Consider the following 20,819-nt stretch of genomic DNA (forward strand, 5'->3'; position numbering starts at 1 on the left):
GGACCAAAGTGAAGGCAGACGGACAAGTTAATATACTATTGTCCATCCTGCCTTCTGTTAGGGTCATAACTGTGGTAGAGATGGAGAGAAAAACAGAGATATAAGAGACAGTTAAAGAAGAAATCCCAGTCAAAATCCCAACAGGCTTTCATGTAGAAATCAACAAGCAGAATCTAAAATTTATAAGGAAATAGGAAAATATAAAAGATCTTAAATAACAAAAGTGATATTTAAAAAGAACAAAATTGAAGGACTTGCACTATCTGATTACAAGTCTTACTATAAAGGTATAGTTAATTCTGTGTTGTACTGGCATAAGGATAAATATGTAAATGGAATTGTTTTCTTACTTTCCTTTTTAGATTGTCCATTGCTAGTATATAGGAAAACAACAGATTTTTTGTGTTGATTTTTTATCCTTCAACATTGTTGAATTCATTTATTATCTAAAAGTTTTTCTTGTGGATTCCTTAGAGTTTCTATAAGATCATATCTTAATATAGAGATAGCTTTACATCTTCATTTCCAATGTGGATATTTTTTATTTTTCTTGCCTGATTGCTCTGGCTAGAACTTCCAGCACTATGCTGAGTAGAAGTGGTGAGAGTAAGCATTCTTATCTTATTCTTGATCTTGGGAGAAAAGCTTTCAGTCTTTCACCGCTGAGTGTATTAGTTCTGGGCTCTTTATATATGGCCTTTCCCATGTTGAGGAAGTTCCCGTCTCTCTCTAATTCATTGGGTGTTCTTATTCTGAAAAGGTACTGGATTCTGTCAAATGTTTTTCCTACATCGTGTATAGATAATGTGATTATGTAAATGGGGTAATTGTGTGTTTTTTTCCTTCATTCTATTAATGTGGTATATTACATTCATTGATCTGCATACATTGAACCACTCTGGCATTCCTGGGATAACTCCCACTGACCAACTGATCTGTGATAAAGGTCCCAAGGTAATTCAATGGGGAAAGGACAATCGTTCAACAAATGGTGCTCACAATGTTGGATATGCATGTGGAATAAAAATAAACCTAGACCCTAACCTCACATCACACCATAATAAAAAATATCTCATAATTTCTGTGGGTCAAGAATTTGGGAGTGGCTTAGCTGGCTGGGGTCTCTTGTGTGGTTTCAGTCAGGAGGTCAGCTGGGGCTGCATTCCTTTGAAGGCTTGACTGGGGCTGGAGGGTACACTTCTGAGATGGCACCCTCCCGTGGCAGTTGGCAGGAAGCTGCAGTTTCTTACCACATGTAGATCTCATAGCATGACAGCTAATTTCCCCCTGAGCCAGCAATCCAAGAGAAGGGGTGAGGAAGAAACCACAGGTCCTTTCAGGACCAAGTTTCCGAAGGCTCACATTGTCACTTTTACTTACTTTATTAGAAGCAAGTCACTAAGTTTAGCGTGCACTCAGGGCAAGAGGAATTGGGCTCCACTTCTTAAAGGAAGGAGTATAAAATAATTTGTGGACATACTCTAAGTCACCAAAGAAGATGAATTCTAAGGACTGCTACAACTCAGAAACTGAGATCTCTTTGGGTGGAGAAAAGTGACATGCAACAGATAAAGTATTATACAGTTTTACCCAAGCAAATAATGGGTTTTAAAGGATGACAGCTGATTTTAATAGAACCAATATCACTGATGACATTAGATTTTAGTAGAACCAACATCAATGATGACATTAGACAAATTCTTTACCTTCTTGCCATTTTCTTTGAGAATAACTTATTTGATGAAAAATTGACATATTCAGAAAATTCATCTCTCAACAAAGTGCTATTTTCAGATAATTATACCAAAAATAATTTTAATATACTTTATCTTTCTGAACAGCAAGAATTCCTAATTAAATAATGTGAACACAGAAATTTTTCTTCTGTAATCTGTCCATTATATTTAACTTCCTTTCCTTGTCTTTAAAGTAAGTCAAGAATCCTTATTTTACCTGTTATTGGGAGTGTACCTGTTAAGCGGGAAGGCAGTCAGTTCGGTAGATGTGCCTGGGCCCAGAGGTATGCCAGGGCAGTTGACTCTGTGATATGATTCCAGAAGAAGGCCTCCACTGTTCCTATGTTTGAAATTCACTCAGCAGGAGTCACCATCTTTCATCCCATAGTTTGTCTTGAGACTAAATGAAGATGATCACTATTGTATATGACAACGAGCAGAGCTGTCATATGCATTATCCCACTGATCAGCGTATGAGAGCTCTGAAGTATTATCACAGTCATTCTCCTTTTAAGGTGTGGTGGATAAGGCGACTTGATCAAGATGGCCCATGTCATGTTGAATACTGTCAAACTTCAACTCTGAGCTTTTGACTGCAAAGTCCTGGGTCCTTCCACTGTCACAGACTTAATTCATTGCAGTATAAAAGTCACAGCTTCCAGAGTTGGACCTTGGAGCATCACGGCAAGACGAAGAGGATTGTGTGTCATAGGGCCCCGGACAGACGAGGGTGCTGGCTGGCCGAGGGCCGCAGTCTGGGTCGCCTCAGGAGACCGAAGCCGCATGGTAGGTGAAACAGGGAAGCTGAATATAAAGAATTATTACTTATGATGAACGGGAGGCTAGAAATGATGAAAGACAGAAGGAAACTCTATTTGGTACCCTAGGGTAGGGAGAGTACCCCAGGAGGGACAGACTTGGAAGGGGTTCAGGCCTCGTGGAGAAGGTGTGGTTCTCTGCTACCAGAGAGCAGAGAAGTTCGCTGGTTTGGCCAGGCTGGAGCTGATCTGGAGGTGCTGGGCAAGCACTCAGCCACCCTCCGCCATGCAGGTGGGAGAGTGGGGAGCAGGCATCAACAGCCAGTAATGGGGTGTGGAGTGAGAGTCTGGACCCCACAGGGAGTCGTAGGAAGCCTTCGAGGCGAGGAAGGGCTGGGTGTGCTGTGGCTGTGTGGTGCAGGTGGCACAGGCAGGGGCAGGGGTACATGCAGAGGGAGCCCAGGTGTCGTGTGGGCAAGAGGCCCTCTGAGTGTGCAGGACATATGGGGCCTCTAGTTTCTGTGTCAAGAGGCCTGCAAAAAGGTTATTGCCATGCTGAGGATGCAGGGACACAGAAGTCTGACTTCTTTTGATTCTCAAAATTTTAAGAATTAATAAAGTAGTAACTTAACTTACATTTATAAAGCACTTATTATTGGCTCTTTCTTTCCACACAAATCTATTGAACATCTACTAGTTCCAGGCACTGAGTTAGATGCTATTGCTTGCAAGCAATAGACCAAAGGCCTCTAAAAAAGAAGATTTTGTGACAAAAGTCACAAAAACAATTCAAAGGAAGGAGGATAGCTTTTCAGTAAATGGTGCTGAGCCATTGGATAGGCATAGGCAAAAAGATAAACCTCAACCTAAGCCTCAGGCTTCATAGAAGAATTAACTCAAAATGGATTCCAGGTTCTAGTGGGAAACATGGAACTTCTACGTTTCATCTATGGCAAGGTGCAGAGTTCTAGACCTGACACTAAAAGTACAATGCAGAAGAGGGGCATTTGATAAATTAGACAGCATCTAAATGAAAACCTTTTCTCTGTGAAAGACGAGATTAAGAGGCTGAAAACACACGAAGCCTAGAGTCTAGTGCAACTGAAATGCAACCAGAACCCGTGTCTTTTGTACAGGCCCAAGCAAAGAACTAGGAGAATACACAGGAGGGCAAGATTCATTCCAGCCAAGGGAATCTGGGAAGTCTGACAGGTGATAAATAAACTAGGATTTGAAAGACAAGTAGGACAGCAACAGATGGACCCAAGAGCATGACGAGCATCCCAGGCGTAATTAGCAAAACTAGAGGAAGCCAAGTGCAAGAATGCACAGTGCTCAGCCCAGGGTGGGTCTGCGGTACGGGAGTGGGAGGGGCTGGGCGGGAAGTGAGCCTGGAAAGGTGGGCTGGGGACGAGTGGTGCAGCTGAGAGCACGGGTGGGGGGGGGGCACAGACCTGCTCCCAAATGGCTTAGAGCTAGAAAATGCTAACCACAGTAAGAGAGCCCAGGCAGGTGTGAACTCTAGGCAACCAGAGGAATGGGATTATTCAGCCAGGGGCTGTCATGAGAGACATCACCTGCTCCAGGGGCACGGCTTGAAGAGACCCAAGAAGGAGGAGCTGCGTGCCCCCTCCTGTGTGCTCTCCTTCCGCTGTCCCCTGTCTCAGGCTCAGGCTGGGACGGGAGCCTGTCTTTTTCCCAGGGGAGTGTCTTCCTTGCCTCTCTCGTCTTTCTCAGACTGGGGGCAGGGCTGGAAAACCTCGCCTGTACCAGCTGTGGTGGGACTGACGGGGTAAGAGCCACCCCTACACCTGTGTCTAAACTACAGTGTAGCATTTACTGCAGGGGGAAAGGGTGGAGTAGGTCAGTTAGCAAGTGGTTTATGAAGTGCTTATTCAAAAACACATCACAGCAAATGCTTTACTCTATTTTCAAAACCGTGGATACCCTGGAATTTAAAACATTATTTTAGCCATTAGAGTTTTACATCCACTCTTTATATCTACTCACCTAATTCTATCAGGAAAACTTAAGTGTCTGTGGTTCAGAGTAACTTATTGTATTGTCAGTCTCTTCCAGGTGGGCTTGCTGGTGGTTCAGAATATAAATCCTTTTGCACTGTTCACATAGCATTTCCTAATTTAAAGGCACTTAAGTCAAGCCATCTTTTAAAAACTAGGGAGCCAGATTGCTGGTTATTTACCTGCTTCAAATCTCCTAGTAAAAGGTTAGAGTTGTTAGAAAAGAGGAGAAATAAAACAAAATACCAGTGACCAAAGAATGGGAAAGATGGGTTGGCTTCTCAAAGGAAAGGAAGTCTGGGTGTTCGTTTGGGTATTTAGATACTGATTTCCCACCTAGGCTGTATCTCTCGCTCCCTGTGGGGGGGTTGGTGGGGGATTCTTGTTCTCATTCTGGTATCTCCCTCTTGATTAACTGCTTAAGCTCCCAGAAGTACACTTGAAGGCTGATGGCATCAATAGAAAAGCCAAAAACCTGCCAATGGCCTTGTCACTGCTGAGCTCAAACAGAGGCTGATGATGTTGATCTAAGTTTCTGGGACATGATCAGCCAAAATGAAACGCAGCTCTCATTGTACAGTGAGAGTTTGGTTTCTGAACTTACTCTGCCAGCAGAACTAGATAGGCGCTCTTTCTCCAGATTCTAAGGCTGAATTAATTAAACACTCATACTTTAAAAATGACAGAGAAATTATGCAAATTGGAAAGAAGTTTCCTTACTTGCCATTCCATAGAAAAAAATTAATGGGGGCTGGGGGAGTAAAGTAATCTCCCCTACAAAATGGTATGGTATGATATGACACCTCTTTTGGTTATTATCTGTTCCTTGAGAACTCCAGTCTGCAGGCTTCTTCAGCATCCATTTTTTTAATCCCTAAAGTAAATATTGACTTAAAAAACAGCTGACCTTACAGACCAAGTAAACTAAGCTCTAAGGTCATTGGAATTTCTTAAATTTGTTGTACTCATTCTCTAAATACTATAACTGTCCTTTAAAATATATAAATAAATGGTGTTGACGGCCTATAAAGTTTTTCCTGGCACAAATGTAGTATGACCTGGAAAATGTACTTCATCATTCATGACTAGAATGTTCTTTCCACTTAATGCCAATAGAAACTTGGATAAATCCAACATACACTTTATAACATATTACATTACATGCAATACAAGAATGGTGGCTCAAAACATAAACCCCACTTTTGGCAATTGAAAAGGCAAGTTTGGTGTGAGAAGGAATTTCTCAGAGGACTTCTGACCAATGTCTACGTGAAAACACAGGGAGGGTAAAGAAGAGGCTGAGGAAATGTCACAGAGAAAATAACATGGGATTAGGGACCTGAGAAATGACTCAGATTTCTTCAGGGAAACAGAAAAGGAGAAGGTCATTTCCAACAAAGAATATTACCAGGAGTCCCCAAACTTCTGGGGAGATCTGCCTGGTTGTCAAGTGTGGCTGCACCACATGGTCCAGGAGGAGACGTGGCTGGCTGGAAGTGTGACCAAGAGGTGGTGATCACACTGTGAAGATTATTATTGAATGTCTTCTTGTGGTACAGGAAGCCACTGGAAGTGTTTCTTAGGAGAGCTATCCAATACTGACAGCCATGTACCAAATGCTTACTCTCCAACACCATGAAATGCAATAACTTATTTCTGAATACCATCTTGGTAGGTGTGCATTATTCCCATCTTACAGGTAAAGAAATTGAGGCACACACAGATGAAACGATGTGCAAGGTCAAAGAGCTAGTAGGCAGTGGAGCCAAGCTTTAGACCTAGGTGTCTAGCTCCAGAGCCCATGCTATCTTGCTTCCTGCAGAAGTCATTAGAAGGATAATGCCATGACTGTGTGGAGGACGAATCAGAGGATTAGTGGGATTTGTTTGAGGTCAATGATCTGAACTATGAGGGACACTCAAGTAAAGGGGTCTGCAGGCAGGTAGAGCATCATACCTGGAGTGTGGAGGAGGTCGAGGCTGAAGACAACAGCAGAGGTAGATACTCTTGAAGGTCGTGCACCTTGAGCTTCAGGGATCCTCCGTGCATGAGCCATTCCAAGCCCCTGGCAGGGGTCCTAAGCTATACATCTGCACTGTCACAGGCATTTGTAGGTTGTTGGGGCTATAACTGATTGAGACTATGACTGTTACCTCTTTCCACCCCGAGTTCCTCTTGCTCACCTTCCTCTCAGATCCAGTGGCACTGGCCTACTCCAGGCATTTGGGGGAACCTGTTTAGGGGGGAGCTGAGTTAGGAATACAATATCATTTGGAATTAATGGGCTACATCTATGTGGTTTCCATGTATCATTAAGTTATTGAGAACCATCCCAGCATAGATGTTTGCTTAGAGGACACCCTCCCCCAAATTGTATGAATATCAGGTGCCGTGAAACTTGGATGTGTTCTGGATTGCGTCTGAGGAGATAATTTGATAGAGTTGACAACTGAAGCCATGGAAATGATAAGATTGCACAAAAAGAGAACGTAGTAAGGGAAGATTGCCAAGCCTAGAACCTTTCTAGGAACTCCCATTGAAGTGGTGGGTAGAAGAGAGCCAGATGAAGAAAGAGTTGTCAGAAAGGTTAGAAGAGCCACAACAGTGCAGGGGTTTGGGAGCCAGTGGAGGACCAGTTTCAAGATGGAGGGGTGGGTAGAAGGAGCACCCAATGCAGAAGAGAACTTAACAGGTAGGTAGAAATGGGCTGGGTCCCTGGGAGGAAAGAAACTTGAGGCAGTGAATGTAAGCTGCTTTTTTAAAGGAATAAAGTGCATTTGCTATGTCCAGGGTATCCTGTTCAGTGCTTGCACACATGAATCTTATATGTCAACTTGGCGGGACCACAGTGACTCCGTATTCAGTCGAACATTACTCTGGTTCTGTGAGGGTGTTTTTGGATGAAACTCACACTTAAATCTGTGAATTTTGAGTGAGTTGAAGGCCTGATTAGAGTCAAGACTGACTCCTCCCCAAGCAAGAGGCAGGTAGTTTCGCCCTCAGAGGCCGTCAGACTTGGGCTGCGACATCGGCTCTTTCCTGGACTTCAGCCTGCTGGCCCGCCCTGCAGACTTTGGGCTTGCTGCTCCATGATCCCACCAGCCAGTTCTTTTTAATAAATCTCTCTCTCTCTTTACATACACACATGGACACACACACACACACACACACACACACACTCTCTCTCTCTCTGTTAGTTATGTTTCTCTGGAGACCCTTGACTAATACAGCTTTGTGGGGATACCACGTTATTTAAGAATGTCCTCAAGAAGCTGACCCAGTGTGAGGGGAGGGGTGGGATTCAACCAGGCAGAGGAGCAGGAGTGGTTTCACTAGGCTGACTGCTTTTCAGGTGGGCCCGGAAGGGTGGATTCTGAGGGGTAGGTAACTGGGGAAGAGCAGTTGGTACGGAAGGCGTGGTCAGATGAGGCAAGGCTGACCCATTTGGGCATTCGCAGGAGTCCAGTTTGGATCTAGCTTGATATATATGAGAAATCAGAGGGAGACACGTCTGGATAGATTGACACCAAAGCTTAGGGGGTAATTTAATATTAGGAATGAGGTGATTGTCATTCTTTTGATAGGAGATGGAATTATTAAAGGTCTTTGAGCAGAAAGGTGGCCTGACCAGGTTTCAAGTACAAACAATCCCAACTAATCCATGAGCTGGGTTTCAACCTTTCTTTCAGTATATACAAAATTTATCATATATTGGAGATACAGTAATAAAAAACAGAGTCTCTGAATTCAAGGAGCTCACAACGTGTGAGGGAGTGGGAAATAGAGAATGGAAAAGTTAAAATGCAACCATGATAAGCTCTTTGGGAAGAGTAAGTATATGGTATAAAATAATCACAAAAGGCAGGTAATTCATGTGTGGACATGAAGCTGGGTGGAGGGGTGGAAGGTCATAGAAAGCTTCCTGGAAGAAGTGATTTTAGGACAATTTTCTGGAACTCTGAATAATTTTCCCTTGGAGGCTGACCTAAATCATTTGAAAATGAGTTGCAATTTCATATGGTCCAACCTGCAGAATGTTAGGATGGTGCTGAGGCCCCCTAGGTCAGACCTCAAAAGCTTACTTAATTCATGACTATAACAGTATTTTCTGTCTTACAGGTCCCCAAATCAAGAGATGAAGGACTTCTCAAAAGCAAAATCTGAAAACTGAACAGATTAGATTTTTAAATACTTCAATCCCCTTGCCCCACTTTCTTTTGCTTACAGCTCCTGTCTCCAGAACTTCTGGCCTCAAGGTCTTCCACCTGCCCTGAGGCACTCATTGTTTCTCCCAGACTTGATTTGCCCCAAAACTTTCTATTCTTTTAAGTGCTGATTTGTGTTCTAAAGAAGACAACCTGATTGAGCTAGCCAATGCTCAGTGTGAATGCTCAAGCCTTACCACCCTCTCAGAGTTACTTGAGTCTTTATGAGAGGATACTGCGAATTGGGTGGAATTCCCAGCAATAAAAACAAGGCCTTTGTGTATTTGTTTGTATAGGCCATTTATAAATCAAGCGTTGAGAAGGTGGGGCTACCCACCCTATGTTCCACATTCAGACATACTTAATTTGTGACTTTAAGAAAATATCTGCTCCCCATTTTATACCAGGTTACATTTAGTATGTCATAATATATTAAAATATTTGTTTATTTGGAATTTGATGGACCAAAATGAGCTATGGATTTTTTTCTGATGAATTAAAGTAGACGATGTAAAAACCTGCCACTTCAAAAAGAATTTATGACTCATTGTTGCCAGTGGAAGAAATCATGATATTATTTCATCTCTTTCCTGCTTCCTTTGAATACTAAGTTGGTTGAATTGCTCTGTATAGTTACAGCATATGTATAGTTTATATTTCTAAGAGGGACTAGCTTCTCAAAAAATCACTCATAATGCACATTTCATGATTTGGATTAAATAAGCAAATTAATAGAAAGATCTGGTTAGTTGATGTCTCTTCCTTAAAATACACTATTTCAAAACAAGTCTTATTATAATATGTCATAATGCCAATACCAGATGTTTTAAGCTCATAATATTTGAAACTTTAACAGAGGAAGGAGTGGTTAATTAAATCAGTGGTTCCCAAACTCAAGTCACCAGACCAGTCCGGATAATTATATAATCATTATCAGCAACATCACTGTCATCATCATAGGTAATTTTATTAAGTATTTAATTAACAACTATCTCATATGAGATAATATCGCCTCCATTTCCTAGGTGAAGAAACTGAAGCACAGAGACGTTAAGTAACTTGTTCAAAATAAACCAAATAATAGGGAGTAAAGCCAAGATATAAACTCCAGTAGTTTTGAATTCTTTCTCTACCACTTCCCACCCAACTTTGACTCGGCAGATCTGGAATGGGCCCAGAAATCAGTATCCAAGTTCCTAGGTAATTCTGAAGCAAAGCCAGGTATGGAAACTACCCCATTAAATGAATTTACTTCGCACCAAATGGCTAGTTCCTTACTAATGCCTTAGAACTAATAGCTCATACTGCTAGACAAATGACACAGTACCCTTTCATTGAATTAGTAAACAAGTATGTTTGAACACTCTTCAGTGTTTTTCAGACACAGTGCTGAGAGGCCCGGTGAGCTTTAGGGAGGACTGCCTGGCCCCAGGCACAAACCACCTCGTTTGAGGGCACATGGAAGAGGCTGATCATCTTTCAGGGTAAGAACACAAAAGCCTGGGTAGAAGGTGCAAAGTAGGCTTCCCCCAGCTGGATCTCGAAAAGGGAGCATGATTTGCAGATGTAGGAAAGGAGGAGGGAACTATTTTTGTTAAGGGAATGAATGGAAGCAAGCATTCATAAATGATGTTTCAAGACTGGTGTTTGTGGAACTATAGTCACCCAGTGGGATTGGGTGAGGTTGAGAGTTCCTTTTGGGAAATGGCTGGAAATAAATTTGGAAAAGTAAGTTATGACAAACTTATGGTAAACCTGAAGTGCACGCTCAGAGTTCGGACTGAACCATATGAACAATGGGAGCCACTGAAAAGTTTGAAAGAACAAAGATAAAATGGTGAAAGTATCAGGAACCACCTGTAGTCAGCCATTGTGCAGGCTGGAAGGACAGAGATCAGAACCAGGAAAACCATTTAGAAGGTTAAGGGAACAATATAGGTGCAGGAAACTTAAAATTTTTATTTTATATAAAATATTTAAAAAGTAAAGTAGTGAATATATGTGGATTCGGGAGTCAGTGGATCAGGCTATGTCACTGACCAAGCTGAGTAATTTGGAGCAAAATGCCTATGATCTCCAAGTCTTAGGTTTTTCCATGTGTGATGGATGATAATGTTTGCCCCCACCAGACTGAGCCAAAATAGACAAAGGATTTCTCTAGGATGGTGACTAGCTCTGATTGCAAAATGAAGGGTATTTTGAGTTTTCAGACTTGTATGTCTTGGAAAATGTTATCAAAGCAGTAGGGGAGTCAGTGCACCTCCACTTTATGGAAGACAAGGAAAGCAAGGGAACCCACACTTGGTGTTTCAGGAATTATGACTGAATTATAAAGGAATTGCCTTCCCAACAACCTTATGAAGTGGTTATCATTATCCCCATTTAACAATTGACTTACCTAGAGCAAAAGATAGGAGTTTACGTCTGAATATAAACCAAGGCCTGCCTAAAATTTGAAACTTGGGCTTTTTTGAACTTTGTCATATTGCTGTAGGCTCATAAAGTTATATTTTATTTCATTGGTTTTGGCCTAATATTCTAGTCTGAGATTATTTTGAATTTGGATTCTGACAACTATTAAGTTTATCATCCCTCCAAACTTTGGGTCATCTGAAAGAGGGACATCAATTTTGCTTAGATGGGGGAGGAAGATGGAAGAAGGATGTTGTGGAGTAGAAAGAGAGTACGTGGCCTTCCTCTGTTAGGTAGGAGACAAGGTGACCTGCCCAGAGGAGAAGGGGTGTAAATACAACCTGGCTGTGAAGTGGGCAGAAAAGTCAGCAGGATCACCTAACTGCTGAGAATGACGGTGCAGATGGATGGAGAGTCACAGAAAGAAGTCAGGGACCAAGAATTCAGGCAGTGAGAAGTGAAGAGGGTGGTATACAGGTGGACTAAATACTTCCACTATGGAAAAATAGAGGATGGAGGAAGCAAACAGTAAAGAGAAAGTTAGCCCACTAAGCTCGTGTTTTTGCTGCTGGAAGTCAGACAAGGAGACCATGTTGAAGGATGAGACTGGGGGACAGGTTAGGGAGGATGGAGATGAAAATGTTTTCTGAGGAAAGCACAGGTTTCAGAGAGGGGGAGAAAGAAAAATGTTAAAGCAGCCAGATATGGATAGTAGGAAGCATTGTTGCAGGGAAAAGCATTCGATTTTTGCCTTCCATTTTACTATGTGCCCACAAAAAAGTTGTTGAATATATCTAAGTTTTCTTTTGACTGGGTTATTTAGAAGTATAGGATATAAACCAAAAATTGTTATACCTTTACAGAGACTGAGATTACATACTTTGGTGATAAGTAGACACAAATACAATACTTGTAAAGATACTTAACACAGGCTGACGAAAGACCCAATTTCAGTAGAAGGACCTACACACACAGGTGGGATATTTCTTCTGAGAAAAACCCATGTTACTCCAGAAACAATGTGGGTTCTGAGGACAGCCCTCTGCTCTGGGCCTAGGATTTCTGCTCCAGGGTGGTACTAGAATCTTTGTAGGGTTTCAGTTTTTTGCAAAACAGGCAGTCACATTCATCACATCTTTTGCCCAGATAGGCTAATTTGAAATCCTTCCTTGCTTGTTTACGGAATTAGCCAGAACACGTCAAATGTTCTGAGCCATGGTAGCCTCTAAGTGAGGCCCAAGTCCATGCTCTCTCCAACTCTGTCACCAGAGGAAGCCCAGTGACTATCTGTGTTGCCAAAATTTGCATTTAGAGTACTTTAAGTACTACATTGCGAGAGTTAATTTCAAATGAATGAGTACTTCAGACTACACGTGAAAACAATACTATTTTCTAGTCACACCTCATACCCTATTCTTCAATTGGTCTTTACAAAGATTAACGGTAAAGTGATTGTCATTTGCCAAAAAAAGAGTTGGTTAAAGAGCTTGAAGAGGGAAGCCCAGTTTGGTTTTAGAAACGATTTTGCAAAGGGCGAGCGAGCCGCGCAGGCAGGCCAGGGACTCAGGTGCGGTCCGCTGAGGCCTGCCGGTGAAAGGGGGTCCGAGAAGCCCCTACCCGTTCCTCGGAGGTCTGCGCCTGGTTTGGGCGGCCGGGCAGTTCCAGCCGCTCGGGGATCTCGCTCTGGGTTATTGCCCGTCCAGGGAGGCGTCTTAATTGGCTTTAGTTGTAGCGGGGCTGGGGCGGTTCAGGGTGCGTGCGCACTCGAGGGGCCGCAGGGCGCCCCCAGCCTCGGAGGGTGACCCCTCCTCGTTAGGTTCCAAGTGGCGGGAAGCCGGGTCTCTGGAGGCGGCCCGCAGGCAGAGGAGGCTGTAAAGTCCGGAGGAGGATCCGGCGCGCCCGGCCGGGGACGGCGCCGGGGCCCAGGGAAGGGGCCACGGGCTTTCAGGTAGAAACAACCCACGCGAGGCGGCCGGCCGCGCCGGGCGGGCGGCTTCCGGGCCCCGCCCGCGCCCCGGGCTTATGGGGAGATGGCGACGGCTTCCCGGCTCTCCGCCCCGGACGCCGATGGCGGTGCGTTCCGGCCCGCCCCCCGCAGCCGCTCCCCCACGGCACCGGAGCCGGTGAGGCCGGGAGGGCGGGGAGCCGCGGAGGACGGCCAGGGGGCGGAGGGTGCGCGGAGCCGGCGGCGGCGGCGGCGGCGGGAGGAGGGCCGGCAGGAGGGCAGGGCGGAGGAGGAGGCGGGCGCCGTGCCGCGCGCAGCTCCAGGCGGGGCGGCCCCGGCGGCGGAGGGACGCAGCCAGGCCTCGGCGGGACGGGGTTTCACGGGCCCAGGCCCAGCGACGAGCCCTTTAGGCACCTGGGACATGCGGGTGAGTGTCGGCGGCGCCGGGGCCGAGGGGAGGCGGTGGCGGCAGCGCAGGCCCGGGCCGGAGCCGCGGTGTCGCGGTGTCGCAGTGTCGCAGTGTCTGGGGCCCCGGCGGCCGAGCCCCGGCGCCGGGCGACGCCTGAGCCGCCGAGCCTAGCCGCGGTCCCGAGGAATGGCGGCCGAGCCGGGGCACTCGGGGGCGGCGGGGAGCGCGCGGGCCCGGCCCTGAGTCACCCCGGCCGGCTCGGGCCTGGCCGGGCCGCAGCCCCGGACGCGGACGCGGGGTGGCCAGGCCCGGACTACGCACTGGGAAAAAGCCCGATTCATCGCGCCCGAGGCGGCGGCCTTGTGGCGCCGACCTCGTTCTCAGCCGGGGTCGGGCCGGCGAGCGGCCCCCGGCAGCTCGCGCGTGCGCGCCGCGCCTCCCCTCGTGCGGCGACCGGCGCGGGGCCCCGGGCTCGTGCCCTTTCTCCCTCGCTCCCTCGGGATCACTTCGCCCCGAGCGTCGCTTTCCCCCCGGACCCGTGTCCTTAAGTACGGGGCAGGCGCGCGGGAGGAGCCTCGGAGTCGGGCTCCCGGCTTTCCGGTTCCCAGCCCGCGGCTCTTGGGCTCCCCGCCTGCATTGTTGCGACCGTGTAGGTCGCTGTTCCTGGGTAACAGTCGCCCTTTTGCTCCGCTCCCTTGGCGGAGCGGGCCGGGAAGTGCGCAGGCAGGCGAGTGTGGCGACGGACTGGTCGGAGCCCCCGGCGTCCGCCCCGCGCCCGCGCGTCTGGCCGGGCCTCGGCGCGCTCGCCGCCCTGCGCCCAGCGGGAGCGCGCGTCGACCCCGGAGGTATCCCGGGCGCGGGCCGCTGCGTGGGGCGGGGTCGCCACCTGGGCAGTGTTGTGTGATGTAGACGAAATGGTGATTGAGGGGCTGAGTGAAAAGTGCATTGTGAACATTCCTGAGACTCGTCTCCGAAGTTAAGCGTTTTCTTTCTTTGGCGAGCTCTCTGCCAAAAATAGGATTCTCTTTTCCGATTGGATCCCTGTTGTTGCTTTTAGTTCGTAGTTGGGGTTAATGGTAAGTGTGCAGTCATGGAACTGCAGTTAACTTACTCAAGTATTTATTTTCTCTGTGTAATTGCTCTTCCCCATAGAGGCGTTAAAACAAAGTTACTGGTGGAGTAAATGGTCACGTTGTTTTGCAATTACACTTACCTTAGTGACAGAAGGGGAGCTAAATTCACTTTTAAGACCAGAGCTTCTAGGCCCTAAACCTGTCTTCCCACGCCTCAAAACTGTATCCACTTAAAAGTTGAACCCTTTGTATTATGGCCACCTGTCAGTTAACTGATACTCTGAAATTCTGATATGGGTTATGGAGCAAAATAGAGAATGTTGTTTAAAAAGCAAAATCAGTCATTTTGTTTGAAAAATATTAGGATTTCCTTGTTGAAAGAAGGTTCTTGACTATTAGAAAGATTTTTTACTTGAAAGTTCAGTTTGCTGCTTTCTATAGCAAGTCGAAATAGTTGCATCGCATTTCAAATTCCGAAGCCTGCAAACACAAGACTGGCTTGCTTTAACTCTATTATGCCCATTTTTGGAGGTTTCAGGAGAGTGAGTGCTCATTAAGCTTGAGAGGGGTGGTGGAATTACTGTCTAAAAATGTTACTTTTTTTTTTCTCATTGGCATCACATTTTTAAAATTACTTTGCCAAAAGAAAAATACAAACTTTAGTTATACTGGGAGTTTTCACCAGCTTATAATACCCTTTCTCAGAGCCATATTCTCAGTTCTTTACAGGTATGTCCCCCATTCCTATAGGGTACCCCATCAGAGGACTAAGGGACAGATTGAATGCCTGAGTGGAGTCTGATATCCTTAGATATCACAGCCCCTAAAAGTCCTTTGCCTCTTACTGAATATTAGCTTCTAGAGATAATTAGCTTAAACTTGATCATCAGTACAGCCTCATTGCCCATACATTTCAGACTGAATTCCTTGAAGGCAGGGTATATTGTTTATTTTCGTATCCCCAAGGTAGCATAGGAACTTGGTCATGGGTACCTCAGTTGTTTTTTGAGTGAATAAATCTGGAACAATTCTAGCTTATTTCCAGTGTTTAAAAACACTTCTGATTTGGGCTGCAGAAAACATTCACTGGTAAGAATACAAGCTGTATTATATATAATTATAGCACCCAGAATCTAATACAGTGACCCAGCAGAAAAATGCTCAGGTTTTCTTTAGCCGTGGAAATCCCGGAGAATGTTCAGAAAACAAGCTGTGAAACTTAACTTTTTTATCTTCAGAACTAGTTTTAAAACTAGTTTGTTTTTAGAAAGACTGGGGTCTTTCCCCCCAAGTTAAATAGGGCACCTTGCCTTTGAAATGAAATCCTTTGGTAGTTGAGACTTGCCCCTGTTGGTGAAATGAAGTAAACCCAGAGGTGGTACTAGAGTCTGATGTGGCATTTCTTAGGGGAGAGACCATTTTTAAGTCTTGAGGGCCTTTGATCAGAACTCCATTTCTGGTATACCCAGCAGGCATTGTGCTTTTCTTTCAGCATGGAAAATGAAAATGAATGGGCTTTAACTGAGGAGCTGTTACTTACCATTCTTCAAATTAAAAATTTGGGCCCCCAAAACTTACAAATATGTTTGTATTGTTATACTTTCCTGTGCCTAGGAACCTGCCAGGATCAGTGCTCATTTAACTCCTACTTTGTTGATGAACATCCTCCCACCTGGAACCTTTCAAGCCCCACTAAGTGTAGGTGCTATTCTTTAATTGACCTGGCAGCACATAGTCGAAGAAACTGAGGTTTGGGTGGCTAAGGTCAGGCCTACTAGGTGGTGAACCTAAAACTATACAGGGACTCAGAGCTCCAGGTGTTCCTTGAGTGTTTGATTGATGTGGCAGTGGAAGAGGAGAAGAGATTGAAATGAAAGTGCTTTAAGGATGAATATCTGGTAATTGATAATTACAACAGAATTCATTATGCAGAACTTAGTTGACTACTGAGAATTGAGCTTATTCTTCTTGGTCTTTTAGTAAGTGGTGGACTTTGAAGAGGAGTAATTGGGCACTGATAGGATGGAAATGAACAGTCCCAAAATTTGGGACTGGAACTTTGGGACTATTGTTAATTAGGTGTAATGTTATGACTCACAGACCTTGCAAAATTTATAAAATCATTGTAAAGCCTTGCAGATCTAACAAGCTGCAATTTTTTAAAAGGCCTGTGTCAGAAAATTCTTTGAAAAACATTATATGAGATGTGTGCAGCACTATAAAATCAGTGTGTATAAAGTGCATATGCACTGGTAAAAATATTTAAAGTAAGAAATGTAATTTTAGGGTAGTGAACTTGTGTGCTTTTAAAGTAATTTTCAAAAAAGTTTCTTTTAAGAACCAAAAGATAATACAGGTGATCTCAGATGGAGAAAGCCTCTCTTAGCATAATGCCCAGAGAAAGAACTGTAAAGGAAAAGGTTCATTTAATTACTTTTACATTTGATTACATTTTTAATTCTGGTGATGGTATTTTAACATACAGAGGCTTTGTATTTGTTAAAATACCATCTTTGTATGTTAAAATACCATCACCAGAATTAAAAGGTGAATGATAAACTGAGAAATATCAAACTTACAGGCAAATTAACCACTTAGTTTAAGGCATGTAAACCAAAAAGATAAAGAGGATTCCCCTTCCCCCCATGGAAAAATTGGGCAAACTTGTCATTTTTAAAAGAAAAGGCAGGAAACTGGAAAAAATTTGAGCTTCACTGCCAGTACTCCTAGAAATGCCAGTCAGTGAGATACTGTTTTTTTAAAGTTTGGGCATAAATTTAAAAATCAACCACTCTGATGAGGGTATGGAGAAATGAGCCCACTCAAAAATTGCTAGAAAGACTAATTTAGTATGGTTTTCCTAAGAGAAATACATAACAAAAACTTTAAAACGCATGCACTTTAATCTACTTCTAAGGATTCAGTCCAAGAAAATAGAAAAAAATGATTAATATTCTGTCATGAATACACTGTAACTTAATGCCCTCTTATTGAGCATTTGTTTTCAGTTTTGCTATTTCATTATTTTTAGAATAAATCTTTGCATTTCTGTAATTCTGTATTTAATGATTATTCAATGAGTATTAAGTGACATAAAACATGCTATGCTACAATATGTCTAAGATGGTGTGGTTTTTTTGGTGTGTGAGTATATACATTAAAAAACCCAAACCCAAAATGTTAACAGTAATTGTCTGAGCAGAGGAATTATGGGTTATTTTTAGTTTAATCTTTCTGGGTTTTTTTTTCCCTCCAATTTCCTATGGTGCACATGTGTTTATAATACAGTAGAGTAATTGGTAAAGACAACAAAGAAAGGACAGGAGAAGCGGTTGGATTACTTACCCCTGTGAGATGTTCTGCCTAGTTCCAGGCTGGGATCACTTTGTCACTGGCTGTGCCGGCAAGTCCTTCACAGGTGCTGGCACGTGGGGTTAACATCTGATGTTGGTGGGCTCTGTTCCTGGGAGTCAGCCTCTGGTCTTCCCATTCTTTCCCCTTATCTTAATCCTTCAACTTCAGGTCCCCTCAAGGTTCATGCCCTCCTTGAAACTTTTAATCTCATGACACTCATTTGTTTTAATATTAAATTGTAAATATGGATTATGTACTGATAATTATCTTCAGTGTGTGGACATTTCCTTTTCTTAGTGATATTGTAAACTTCTTATCCTTTTTTGCTTTGTAATTCCTATAACTCCAAAACATAGATGTAGTTTTAAGTGGAAGTTTAAACCTACTATCATGCTTAAGAAAATTAATTTGCTAAAATTAAAAAAAATTCTTTTAGCACACTTTTTGCTTTAGCTTGGAAAATTGAAATGTTACTATCAATTTAAGAAATGTATTCTAAATGACACATATTAGGAATACTTGTGGAATTATGAGAAAATAGGTGCACAAAAATGTCACCAAATGCCAGGGAAAGAGTGGTTTTACTGTATAGAAATTAGTTAATTATATACTAACTAAAATAGTGTGCCTGTAAGCACCTGAAAGGCAGGACAGGGGAGCAAGGCCAGAGAGCCCAGATCTCCCTTCCTGCAGGATGGAAGGAGGCCTGCTCTGGCCAGACTTGAGGGAAAGGTTTGAAATCCTGGATGAGGTTGAGAAACTCTAGACCACAGACTTCTTAGTCTGGGTGGAATCCCACGAGCTCGGCTGGCTCCCTCCCCAGGGCCCAACCTTATCTTTGGGAACTAGGGGATGTTTGGCTTGGGGGAGGGTGCGGAAGAATACAGTCCAAGAGTGGTTTCTTCTGACATGTCCCATCTTTAAGATTTAAAAATCTGTAAAAGACTTACGTGTAGGTTCGCCTTACATGCAGTAATACCACTATTTACTCAGCACTTAGTGTATGCCCAAGACCAGGTTGACCCCTCTTGGTGACTTTGGGGCTGCTCCCCACTCAGCTTCCCGCTTCTCACAGATACCTCCCTTGGATGGAAGTCTTTCCTCTACTGTCCTGGTTAAAGGCAGACTTGGACACAAGTGCAGGAATGTTTACTAGGTGGTGATCAGATTACTCCCACAATGTCCTCTTGATATGGTGAAGACAGACCACCAGCAGGGCCCCAAAAGACACAGAGGACAAGGAAGGCTGAGGGATGCTTCAGACACTTAACCTGTTGAGCAGCTTCACCTGGAGTTCGCTCTTCAGTGGCACCTTTGCAGAGGCCCTGCATGTGGGTAACTTCTCCCTGTGCAGGGTGTTTTTTAATGCCTGCAGTTTAGCTGGGGTATTTCTGGTGAAGTGTATCGTGTGTGTCATCACTTTTGATGAAACTTTGTTTGTTTGATCACTAATCGTTCTTATAATAAAGGAGCTCAGCTTTACCACTCCATGTTACTGCATTTTCAGAACTTACTTGTTTAGAGCAATATTTACCCACTGTGTTCTGTGACCTGTAAGGTATGGGAATGGGAGAGAAGAACTGTGAATAAATAAATTTAAGAAATGCTAGGTTGCATATTGAGACATCTTTAATATGTCAGTGTGCCTCGTGGCCCTTACAGGGGATATATATATCTTACAGGGAGTGTGTGTGTGTGTGTGTGTGTGTATAGGGTATTCTCTTGATAGCATTCGGAGGAAGAAAACCTACCACCATATTAAGGAATGTATCTTGTTTCATAGAACAAATACTGATTTTAGAATCATAGAATGTGAAAAATCTGGTGCCTTGCGGTAGAGATGTGGTATGTAGTAAATCGATGTGTTGGGTTTAGTTCTGTCTTTGGTGAAGCCCTCATCGCATCTTGAAACTAATATTCCTTGGAGCGGTGTAGGAAGTGCCCTAGAGACCAGGATCTGAATGAATACAGAGTTGTGGATGTATTTTAGAGGTGATTTTTGCTTCACCATATTCCTTGCCCACATCTAAATGCTTAATGCTATTACAAGAAGTATCTAAATTTTTTTTTAAGTACATGGGTCAGCATTAATCCATAATAACGGTTGAGGAACAACAAAATCAAAGCATGTGTCATTTACATTTTCTTGGTAGTTATCATATGTTAAAAGTACTTTTCTAAATCTGGAAAATACTGGTTTAAGACATTAACTGCAAAGGTATTTCAATTTCTTTTTTTCTTTCAAAGTCTGAACTGTTTGAGTTTTAAAAGCATTTCAGTCCATTGAAAATCAGACTTTAGCTTTTTAATATTCTCTTGGATTCTTTCCTGATACATTAAAATTGGTTCTCCTACATTTCTGTATAGCTCAGTAGTTTCCAGAATGTGAACACTGTTCACAAAAGATGTTAGGTCATACTACTTTGAGCAGCATGACCAAATCTATTTTCTAGAGCATTTTGGCTCTCCTTTAAGGAGGGGATGTAATGCTGTGATTCCCAAAAATCGGGGCCAGGTTACCTTTCTTGTTTCTTGAATGACCTTATGTATTAGCTTCTGGGGAAGATACTGGGTTTTTCTGGTTTATCTCCTCCTCTTAAGGTCAGGAGGCACTTAACTTCGACTTGATTCTAAGTTCTAGTTTATTTTGTGTAGGGTTTCTCAGTTTTATTTTGGCTAAAGCAGTTCTGATGGTTTTAACTGTTTGCTCATTGGTGGTTCTGCTGAGCTTCCTTCAGTCCTTTGAACTGCCCTCAGGGCGTTTCCATTTGGCAGCCTGCCCTTACTGATCTCCTTTGCTCCCCAAACCATATCCAATTCTCTATTTTAAGCGTGATATCTAAGACTTTAATTTTTTTCTGTGTCTATATTAGTGAGCCACCAAATCGTACTAGTTCTTCCTTCAG

General features: G+C 43.7%; 1 protein-coding gene and 1 long non-coding RNA gene across 5 annotated transcripts in view; one reads left to right on the forward strand and one right to left on the reverse strand.

Annotated features, from left to right (window-relative positions):
* Positions 1-1,523: 1,523 nt before the first annotated feature.
* On the reverse strand, positions 1,524-12,639 carry LOC118927327 (uncharacterized). Its single transcript, XR_005030796.2, has 4 exons — positions 12,060-12,639; positions 6,472-6,748; positions 1,677-2,540; positions 1,524-1,646 (listed from the first exon to the last, which is right to left on the reverse strand). It is a non-coding gene; the product is annotated as an uncharacterized LOC118927327 (long non-coding RNA).
* Positions 12,640-12,939: 300 nt separating this feature from the next.
* The window catches only part of CUL1 (cullin 1), a 120,991-nt gene continuing 113,111 nt past the window's right edge, over positions 12,940-20,819 (forward strand). For 2 of the 4 annotated variants that reach the window (XM_036915390.2, XM_036915388.2), the window contains exon 1: positions 13,331-13,504. The gene's annotated coding sequence lies outside the window, so the exon portion shown is untranslated. Of the gene's footprint in view, positions 13,081-13,147; positions 13,256-13,330; positions 13,505-20,819 lie in introns of those variants that run through there. The other 2 variants (XM_057504864.1, XM_036915389.2) reach the window with 2 other exon arrangements.

Source organism: Manis pentadactyla, chromosome 7, assembly GCF_030020395.1.
Source record: "Manis pentadactyla isolate mManPen7 chromosome 7, mManPen7.hap1, whole genome shotgun sequence".
NCBI classification, from domain to species: domain Eukaryota; kingdom Metazoa; phylum Chordata; class Mammalia; order Pholidota; family Manidae; genus Manis; species Manis pentadactyla.